The sequence below is a fragment of the Mauremys mutica genome, chromosome 12 (assembly GCF_020497125.1).
Source record: "Mauremys mutica isolate MM-2020 ecotype Southern chromosome 12, ASM2049712v1, whole genome shotgun sequence".
In the NCBI taxonomy this organism is placed as follows: domain Eukaryota; kingdom Metazoa; phylum Chordata; order Testudines; family Geoemydidae; genus Mauremys; species Mauremys mutica.
Genome location: NC_059083.1, coordinates 44,517,191 through 44,527,331, shown reverse-complemented (window position 1 = coordinate 44,527,331; position 10,141 = coordinate 44,517,191). Strand labels below are relative to the sequence as shown.

Here is a 10,141-nt window from a genome sequence, read left to right as displayed (position 1 = left end):
ACTGACATGTAAAATCATCAGGGCCAGGAACTGATCTGCTCTTTGGGAGATCCCCAGAGGTCCCTCGCCCAGCACAGGTGTGGTTGGGAGATGGAGCCACTTCTCCCCACAGCAATCAGTGGCCATTCATACCGCATTCAATGGCCCTGCCTGCACTGGCTTGTTTTCCTTAATATGTCCCATTCTACAGTAGTATCTAAATGCCCCAAGCAAGATGGGTGGCTGATTGTGCTGTGCACCATACACACCAGCAGTGAGGGACCGTCCCTGCTCTCGAGAGTGTATTAAAATCTACATTAGACCAGACAGCTTCACAGGTGCCAGCCATGGTGTGAACGTGGTATGGACCAGTTGCTGGCACAGTGACATCTGACCCTGCTCAGGACCAGGACAGACAAGAACTGTGGGGAAAATCCCTTCCCATGTACGTTAGGCAGCAGTGAGGCTTGTTACCTCCTCCCCACTGCCCCGTGGTACTGTCCTGTCACTGCATCCCACTTACTCACCATCTGGCTTGTTATTTCTCCTGTTCCACAGACCCAGCTACGATGACAGGGAAGGTTCCCTTGTTCTCCCCCGGCTCCACAGTGAGCTCCGCTCTGCCCAGCTACGTTGTTCTCTGCCTCGCTCTACAGGTTCACAGGCTGGTGTCAGGTAGGAGCTCCGGCCTCCTCGCTGGGGTTGCTGCTGTTGATGGTCATCACCCTCTATCCCACATCACTGCCTTGTCTTGTAAACCACGTCTGCTCAACCTGCCCACAACCAGCAACGTGGAGAAACCACAGGGCACTGATGGGTCACCAGTAGCCATGTTTGCTACCTATACGCAATCTTTTCAGGCCTAGCTACACACACACTGCTGCTCTGACTGGCGGCTTCTAAGACATAGAACATGGTGAGCATCGTTATGGTGCTCACAAACTATTTAAAGGGACACTACCCAATTCCTTTATACTGCACTGTTTCAAGGTTCCTTCCTCATTCTGAACTTTAGGGTACAGATGTGGGGACCTGAATGAACATCTCTAAGCTTAATTACCAGCTTAGATCTGGTTTTGCTGCCACCACTCCCAAATACTAACTCCCTTCCCTGGATAGTCTTGAGAAACTTCTTCAACAAGTTCCTAGTATCCAACCCCTTGGAAATTAACACAAGGAGAATTTAACCATCCCCCCATCCTTTCCCCCACCAATTCCTGCTGAGTCCAGATCCAATCCCCTTGGATCTTAAAACAAGGAAAAATCAATCAGGTTCTTAAAAAGAAAGCTTTTAATTAAAGAAAGAAAGGTAAAATTCATCTCTGTAAAATCAGGATGGAAAATAACTTCACAGGGTAATCAGATTCATACAGCCCAGAGGAACCCCATCTAGCCTTAGGTTCAAAGTTACAGCAAACAGGTAAATCCTCTTAGCAAAAAGGAACATTTACAAGTTGAGAAAACAAAGTTAAACCTAACACGCCTTGCCTGGCTGTTACTTACAAGTTTGAAATGTGAGAGACTGGTTCAGAAAGATTTGGAGAGCCTGGATTGATGTCCTGTCCCTCTTAATCCCAAGAGCGAACCACCCCCAAAACAAAGAGCACAAACAAAAGCCTTCCCCCACTAAGATTTGAAAGTATCTTGTCCCCTTATTGGTCCTTTGCGTCAGGTGTCAGCCAGGTTACCTGAGCTTCTTAACCCTTTACAGGTAAAAGGATTTTGGCGTCTCTGGCCAGGAGGGATTTTATAGTATTGTACACAGGAGAGCTGTTCCCTTCCCTTTCTTATGACACACTGCCAGACTGTATACGTCATAAATCAGACTCTTCAGCCACAAAAAATCATGAATCCCCAACTCTGGTTATGAAACGAAAACACAAAAGCCGTTCATACTGCACTAGGTACATCTGACTAGGGCTGAGAGCTAAACCTCACGTCTCAGTGAGGATGTGAGGATATTTGCTGTCTTCTTTATTCTGTGCCATTGGTGAATGCCTTATAGTGACCCACTCCACCCCCAGGGCTGGCTCCACAGCTACTCTGGCATTCTGGTTCCCTCCTGCAGTGGATTCCATCCTGCTAATTTAACCTGCTCTCTCTGTCTCTCCTGATGCCGAGTCTCTGCCCTGAGACACCCCCTTTCTCTGCAGTTCCATAATGGCTGGCTCTCTGCCCCTTGCACTTTTTTATCTGCCTCCTCCCTCTCTCTGTTATCTGAGCTCTAACATTACCTGCATAGTGATGATCTGTTTTCACATCTTTACACCTTGCAGACCCTGACATCATCCCTACACTAGTTGCAGAGACCCCTGCACTTCAGCATCATGAAAGATCCTTGTGTATCAGTGAACCAGACCTCGCAATATCCATTATACGCAAGGTGCCCATGAGAAGTCAGAGCATTAATGAGAGACAATATGGACAGTGTATAACACTCACACGTGTACTCTGTGTGACAGATATTGCAACCACACGTGGTATTTTGGGGACTATTGAATTAATGTTATGAATGTTCTGTGTGTCTTTGTATCCCCTTTATAAATAGTATCTATATGTGCTATATCAGCGATTCTCAAACTGTGGGTTGGGACCCCAAAGTGGGTCACGACCCTGTTTTAATGGGGTCGCCAGGGCTGGCATTAGATTTGCTGAGGGCCAAAGCGAAGCCCAAGCCCCACCACTCAGGGCCAAACCCTGAGCCCCACCGCCCGGGTCCAAAGCTGAAGCCTGAGCCCCACTGCCTGGGCTAAAGCCAAAGCCCAGTGGCTTCAGCCCTGGGTGGTGGGGCTCAGGTTACAGGCCCCCCTGACTGGAGCTGAAGCCTTTGAGCTTTGGCCCCCCAAAGCCAGGGTGTTGGGGCTTATGCTTGGGCTTTGCCCTCCACCCCCCACCTGGGGTCATGTAATAATTTCTGTTGTCAGAAGCAGGTTGTGTTGCAATGAAGTTTGAGAACCCCTGTGCTATATGTGTCTTTGTGGGCTCTGGATTGTAATCTACTCCAAGGGGGAGGGTTTCCCCACCTCCTCCAGTATCTATGAACCATGGGGGGTAGTTACTGCTGGGACAGATAACAGCTCCAGAGAAGTACCACCCCTGGGGGAAATTGCTTAAACTAGTTCAGGGCAGGTCCCAGAAGCCCAAGAGAACAAAGATTTTTTGGTATAAACCCTCGATTTAAACTGGTCAGAGGCCTGGGATCTTGGGCTACAAACTGACGTGACTTGTTAACCAAAAGAACAAACCCTTCGAGACAGTTTTGAAAGACTTTGGACCCTAACAGTGAGTCGAATGTGCCAAATGAGAATCCTTTGGCATAAGTATAATGTGTTCAGACCTTTTATTGGTTTATGGTAAGTTTTCTCTGTCAGGCCTTTATCCTTCAATGTTCTCTGCTTTGGAAGGGCTGTTAGGTTACTGGTAACTACTGGAACATGTTGTTCATAGTCCTGGGCATGAAAGCGAAGTGCACATGTTGGTCTTTGGTCAGGCGTGCTGGGAAAACCACAGTTACTTGAAGGGGGCTGCAAGCCTAAAATCCTAGTGTGGATAGAGAAGGATGTGGGTCCCTGCCCAGGGAGAGGTGATGGATGGAGACCTGAGACCTAGGAAGATATTCCTTGAGCAGACCACAGAGGGGGTCAGAGGTGCAGTTACCCCAAGCCTATGACTCTCTGCATTCAGAGACATGTGTAGGGCACTGCCTGGGTATGGAGTGTTCACTTCTAACGCAGGGCGCTCTCTTACTGTGTGTCTTACTGCTCAGTTAATGCAGGGCCGCCCAGAGGATTCCGGGGGCCCGGGGTCTTCGGCGGCAGGGGGCCCTTCCGTTCCGGGACCCGCCGCCGAAGTGCCCCGAAGACCCGCGGCGGGAGCCCCCCGCCGCCGAATTACTGCCGAAGCGAGACCTGCCGCCGAAGCGCAGCCCGGTCTTCGGCGGTAATTCGGTGGCGGGGGGGGTGTCCCCGCCGCGGGCCTTCGGGGCACTTCGGCGGCGGGTCCCGGAACGGAAGGGGCCCCCACCGCCGAAGACCGGGCTGCGCTTCGACGGCGGCGGGTCCGGCTTCTCTCCCCCCCCCCCGGCCCGGCCCCGGCCGCCGCTTCTCCTCCCCCCCCCCCGCCCGGCCCCGGCCCCCGCTTCTCCCCCCCCCGCCCGGCCCCGGCCCCGGCCCCCGCTTCTCCCCCCCCCGGCCCTGGCCTCGGCCCCCGCTTCTCCCCCCCCGGCCCCGGCCTCGGCCCCGGCCTCGGCCCCGGCCCCCGCTTCTTCCCCCGGCCCCGGCCTCGGCCGCGTACCGAGCGCGTCGCCGGCAGGGCCTGAGCTCCGTCCCGCACAGAGCCGCGTGGTGAGGGGGCGGGGCTGTGAGCTCCACTCCGAGCAGAGGCAGCTGCTCCGCCCCCTCCCCACGGCGCTCTGAGCGGGACGGGGCTCAGGCCCCGTTGGAGCTCCCAGCCCCGCCCCCTCACCACGCGGCTCGGATCGGGGCGGGGCTCAGGGGCTCGGCCGGAGTCTCGGCGCTTGATGCGCCGAGGCTCCAGGAGAAGGGCGGAGGCGGGAGCCTCCGCTCTTCTCTTGGGGGCCCCTGCGGAGCCCGGGGCCCGGGGCAAATTGCCCCCTTTGCCCCCCCCTCTGGGCGGCCCTGAGTTAATGCCACTCCCAGCCCTTCACTGATTTACCTTCCATTTTTCTTTGCACATTTCACAGCACAGTTCACAGTGACTGGACCTGGCCATCCAATAACTGCATCCCTAGGTGGGGAGGCCGTCCTGTCCTGCCACCTCTCCCCCAGGATGAGCGCTGAGAACATGGAGGTGAGATGGTTCCGATTCAAGTTCTCTGCAGTCGTGCACCTGTACCGTGATGGGCAGAATCAGTACGGCGAGCAGATGCCAGAATATCGAGGAAGAACTGAGCTTTTGGGAGACGATATTACCAATGGGAGAGTTTCCCTGAGAATACACGATATCCAACCCTCCGACAATGGACAATACAAATGTTTTTTTTAAATCCAAAGTCTCTTATGAAGAAGCTTTATTGGAACTGCAAGTGGCAGGTCAGTGACTTGTTCTGATACTTTGACATCTTCAACAGGGTAATAAGTGGAGTCAGAGGGTTCATTGTGAGATGACACCTGATTTTTCTCATTATGGTAGGGGGGTAGCTCTGCTCTGGTTAAGGTTGATTCTAGTTTACTGTTTAGGGCTATTTTTTTCTGTGGGTTCTAAAATCCAGACACATGCTCAAATTCTCTTGAAAATTTCTGTGACTCATTAGACTCTGGGGAGGGGCTAGTGGGCTAAATTTGAGGTCATTTGAGCAAGAGGTTAATGAGATACACAAACCTCCCTGAAAGGACAGATGATATTAACATGTGTGGTTATTACAACTTTTTTTGCACACCTGGGGCCAAACAATGGCTGATCCTCCCCACACTGATGTCACCAGCTGGAATTGATTTTGGTGGTGTCTGGCACCCACAGGATAACAGTGCTCGATGCACAGGGTCCAGTAGCCCTGCCCCTTGTCTAAGAGTGGGAGCGTTGAGGAATTCCCCCCCAGAACAGGTGAAGGCAGGAGGCACCAATCCAGGTCACGGCACCACTGCCCAGCCTCACACCACCACTCTCCAGCTTTGCGGTGCCATTCGCTGTCGCAGATCCGCTTGGTTCCACCCCGGGCCCTCGTGATCCCGATCCTGTTCCTCAGGCTCAGAGACGGGGTCTCAGTTTTCGGAGTGGGATTGCCACCGTTCAGACTGTGGATGCCCTGATGTGGGGGCAGGGCCATGGCAGGTGCACTGGCACTCAGTGGCTATTCTGGACCTATCACCAGGTCCAGGGTACACAGTCTGGGGCTTCCCAGTCAGCCGCCTCTGAACCAAGGGTACCAGAAGCCTCAGCCAGTCAGCCCACTCCTAGGGGTGCAGAGGAGACGTTGTGCCCCTTTCCCCCCTTGAAACTGCTTCCAACTCCAGTTCATGAGCCTGATCCTGAGGCGGTCAGTGACTCAGGGCACTGAGCTCCCGAGGAGCAGGAAGGTTGAGATGATCCTCTCCCCGCCTTGGCCTCTTCATCTTCCTCCCCTGAAAAGGCCATAGCAGGCACCTCTGTCTCTGGGCTTCCCCCCATAGACATCCGTGCCCACCAGGACCTCCTGTGCAGGGTGGCACGCAACATGGGTCTGCAGGCCAAGGAGGTCGTAGAATCGGAGGACCTGGTAGTAGACATTTTGGCCCCAGAAGGTCTGTCGAGGGTGGCCATGCCCCTCATCAAGACCATTCAGGCCAATGCCAAGACCATCTGGCAGACCCTGGCCTCCATTTTCCATACAGCCAAGGGGGTCGAACGCAAGTACTTCATGCCCTCGTACAGGTACGACTATCTCTTCACGCACCTGCAGCGCTGCTCACTCGTGGTTGCGGCTGTGAATGAGAAAGAGAGGCACGGGCAGCAGGCCCCAGCGCCCAAGTTGAAGGAAGCCAAGCGGCTGGACTTGTTTGGCCGCAAGGTGTACTCCATGGGGAGGGGCTCCAGCTCAGGATTGCTAATCAACAGGCACTCCTGAGCTGTTATAACTTCAACTCGATGCTCAAGTTCAAGGAGCTTGTGCCACTTGAGTCCAGGGAGGAGTTTGGGGCCCTTGTTGACAAGGGCAAGAGGGTGGCATGGACCTCTTTGCAGGCTTCACTGGACACTGCAGACTCAGCCACGCATACCTTGTCCTCTGGGATTGCCATGAGGCGCACCTCCTGGTTGCAAGCCTCTGGCCTACCTCCTGAGGTTCAGCAGACGCTGCAGGACCTGCCCATTGACGGGGAGGGCCTGTTCCTGGAGCAGACTGACTCTAGGCTGCATAACCTTAAAGACTCGAGGGCAACCATGAAGTCCTTTGGTATGCACACCCCGGCAACCCAGCAGAAGCACTTCAAGCCCCAGCAACTGCAACAGCACTCCTACCCTCCTTGGCCAAGGCAGGACTTTTACAGGTGGATCAGGGCCGCCCAGAGGATTCCGGGGGCCCAGGGTCTTCGGTGGCGGGGGGCCCCTTCCGTTCCGGGACCCGCCACCACAGTGCCCCGAAGACCTGCGGCGGGGGGGGGTGGTCCCCGCCGCGGGCCTTCGGGGCACTTAGGCGGCGGGTCCCGGAACAGAAGGGGCCCCCGCTGCCAAAGACCGGGCTGTGCTTCGGCGGCGGCGGGTCCCGCTTCCCCCCCCCGCCCCGGGTCCCGCTCCCCCCCCCGGCCCGGCCGAGCCCGGTCCCGGGTCCCGCTCCCCCCCCCCGCCCCGGCCTTTCCCGTTCCCGGCGGGTCCCGCTCCCGAACCCCCCGCCCCGGCCCAGCCCGGTCCCGGCGGGTCCCGCTCCCGCCCCCCCCGCCCCGGCCCAGCCCGGTCCCGGCGGGTCCCGCTCCCGCCCCCCCCGCCCCGGCCCGGCCCGGCCCCGGCAGGTCCCGCTCCCCCCCCGGCCCAGCCCGGTCCCGGCGGGTCCCGCTCCCGCCCCCCCCACCCCGGCCCAGCCCGGTCCCGGCGGGTCCCGCTCCCCCCCCCCCCCGCCGCCCCGCCCCCGCCCGGTCCCGGCGGGTCCCGCTCCCCCCCCCCTCCCCGCCCCAGCTCGGCCCCGGCGGGTCCCGCTCCCCCCCCCCCGCCCCCCCGCTCCGCCCCGCCCCAGCCCGGCCCCGGCGGGTCCCCCACCCCCCCCCCGCCCCGGCCCGGCCCCGGCGGGTCCCGCTATCCCCGCCCCGCCCCCCCCCGGCCCGGCCCGGCCCCGGTGGGTCCCGCTCCCCCCTCCCCGCCCCGGCCTGGCCTGGCCCGGCCCGGCCCCGCCCCGGCGGGTCCCGGCCCGGCCCCGGCCCGGCCTCTTACCCGAGCGCGTCTCCAGCGGGGCCTGAGCTTCGTCCCGCTCAGAGCCGCGTGGTGAGGTGGCGGGGCTATGAGCTCCACGCCGAGCGGAGGCAGCTGCCCCGCCCCCTCCCCACGGGGCTGGGATCGGGGCGGGGCTCAGGGGCTCGGCAGGAGACTCGGCGCTTGATGCGCCGAGGCTCCAGGAGAGGGGCGGAGGCGGGAGCCTCCGCTCTTCTCTTGGGGGCCCCTGCGGAGCCCGGGGCCCGGGGCAAATTGCCCCCTTTGCCCCCCCTCTGGGCGGCCCTGAGGTGGATAGGAAGGAATGGCAAGAGGAAGCCTTCCAACCCCACCGTCAGGACAAGGCCAGGGCCCAACCAAACCATAATTGGATTCCAAGTAGGCCTTTTGAAGGGAAACCCGAGGACATCGTACTGGACTTACCCCCGGATCCTTCCCTGCCCTTTTTGAATCATTTATCCCACTTCCACCATGTGTGGTCTCAAACTACCTTGGACTGCTGGGTGATTTACACAGTGGAAGCAGGATACTCTCTCCAATTCTGCTCCTACCCACCCCACTTCCCCATCCTTCTTCAGAGACCCCTACCACAAGCAACTCCTTATTCAGGAGGTTCAGGCGCTCCTCGCCATGGGGGCAGTAGAGGAGGTTCCATGGGAACTATGGGGCCAGGGGTTCTACTCCCAATATTTCCTAATCCCCAAGGCCAAAGCGGGCCTCAGACCCATCCTGGACCTGCAAGGGCTCAACAAATTCTAGGTAAAGTTGAAGTTTCGCATGGTCTCCCTAGGCACCATTATCCCTTCCCTGGATTTTGGAGACTGGTATGTTGCCCTCAACATGAAGGACGTGTACTTTGACATAGCGATTCATCTGGCGCACAGGCGCTTCCTGTGCTTCGTAGTCCACTGTGAACATTACCAATTTACGGCCCTTCCATTCAGCCTTTCAGCAACCCTCCGAGTGTTGACCAAGTGCATGTTGGTCATGGCTGCCTTCTCCCATCGATGGCAGGTGCAAGTATATCCCTATCTCGATGACTGGTTACTTTGGGGCCACACCAGAGCGCAGGTGCAGTCCCAACTCCACCTGGTCAGGTGTACGTTTGAATGGCTGGCTCTCCTTCTCAACGTGGAGAAGTTGACCCTAGAACTGACCCATAGGATAGAATTCATCGGGGCGGTGCTGGACTCCATTCAGGCGCAGGCTCTCCCACCGGAGTCCCATTTCTGAACTATCGCAGGCATCATTCAAGGCCTTCAGCACTTCCTGACCTCGACAGCGAGAGGGTGCATGAGTCTCCTCTGCCACATGGCTTCATGCACGTATGTGACCCGGCACACCAGGCTCCGGCTGAGGCCGTTGCAGGCATGACTCGCATCGGTCTACCATCCGTGGCGTGACAGCTTGAATTCAGTGGTCAATGTACCGGGGCAGGTCCTCACCTCCCTCCGCTGGTGGCTCGACCCTCAAGCAGTATGCGGTGGAGTCTCCTTCCACAGCTCCCTGCCTTCCTTGTCCCTAGTTACGGACGCGTCAGCAATGGGGGGGGGGGGGGAGTACACATCTGGGGAATCTTCGGACTCAGGGCCTGTGGTCACAGGATGAGCACTCCCTCCATATCAATGTCCCGGAGCTGATGGCGATGCACCTTTCTTGCCAAGCCTTCCAGGCCCAGCTGCAGGGTTGCTGCATGGCGGTTCTAACGGATAATACCACAGCCATGTTTTACATCAACAAGCAAGGGGGGGCCCCATTCCTCCCCCCTCTGCCAGGAAGCCATTCGACTGTGGGAGTTCTGCATAGCCCACTCCATTCACCTGGTAGTGTCCTTTCTTCCAGGGATCCAGAACAAGCTTGCGGACTGTCTCAGCAAGTCCTTTCATATGCACGAGTGGTCTCTCTCCGACCGGATGTTATACACCCCATCTTCCAGAGGTGGGGGTTTCCCCAGGTTGACCTGTTTGCCACCCGAAGCAACAGGAAGTGCCTGGTGTTCTGCTCCTTCCAGGGACTCATTCCCTCACGGACGCATTCCTGCTACCCTGGACAGGTCGCCTGGTCTACACCTTTCCTCCGTTCCCTCTCGTGCACAAAGTCCTGCTCAAAATTCGCAGGGAGGGGGCAATGGTGATTCTGATAGCTTCAGCGTGGCCTTGCCAGCATCGCTACACCATGCTGCTGGAGTTGTCAGTGGACATACTCATCACATTGCCTCTCCTCCCCAACCTACTCACTCAGGACCACGGCCGCCTCTGTCATCCCGACCTACGGTCCCCCCACTTCATGGCTTGGAAGCTGCATGGTT

At 57.8% G+C, this 10,141-nt stretch overlaps 1 pseudogene; it reads left to right on the top strand.

Annotated features, from left to right (window-relative positions):
- The first annotated feature begins 548 nt into the window (after positions 1 to 548).
- The window catches only part of LOC123345971, a 32,582-nt pseudogene continuing 22,989 nt past the window's right edge, over positions 549 to 10,141 (top strand).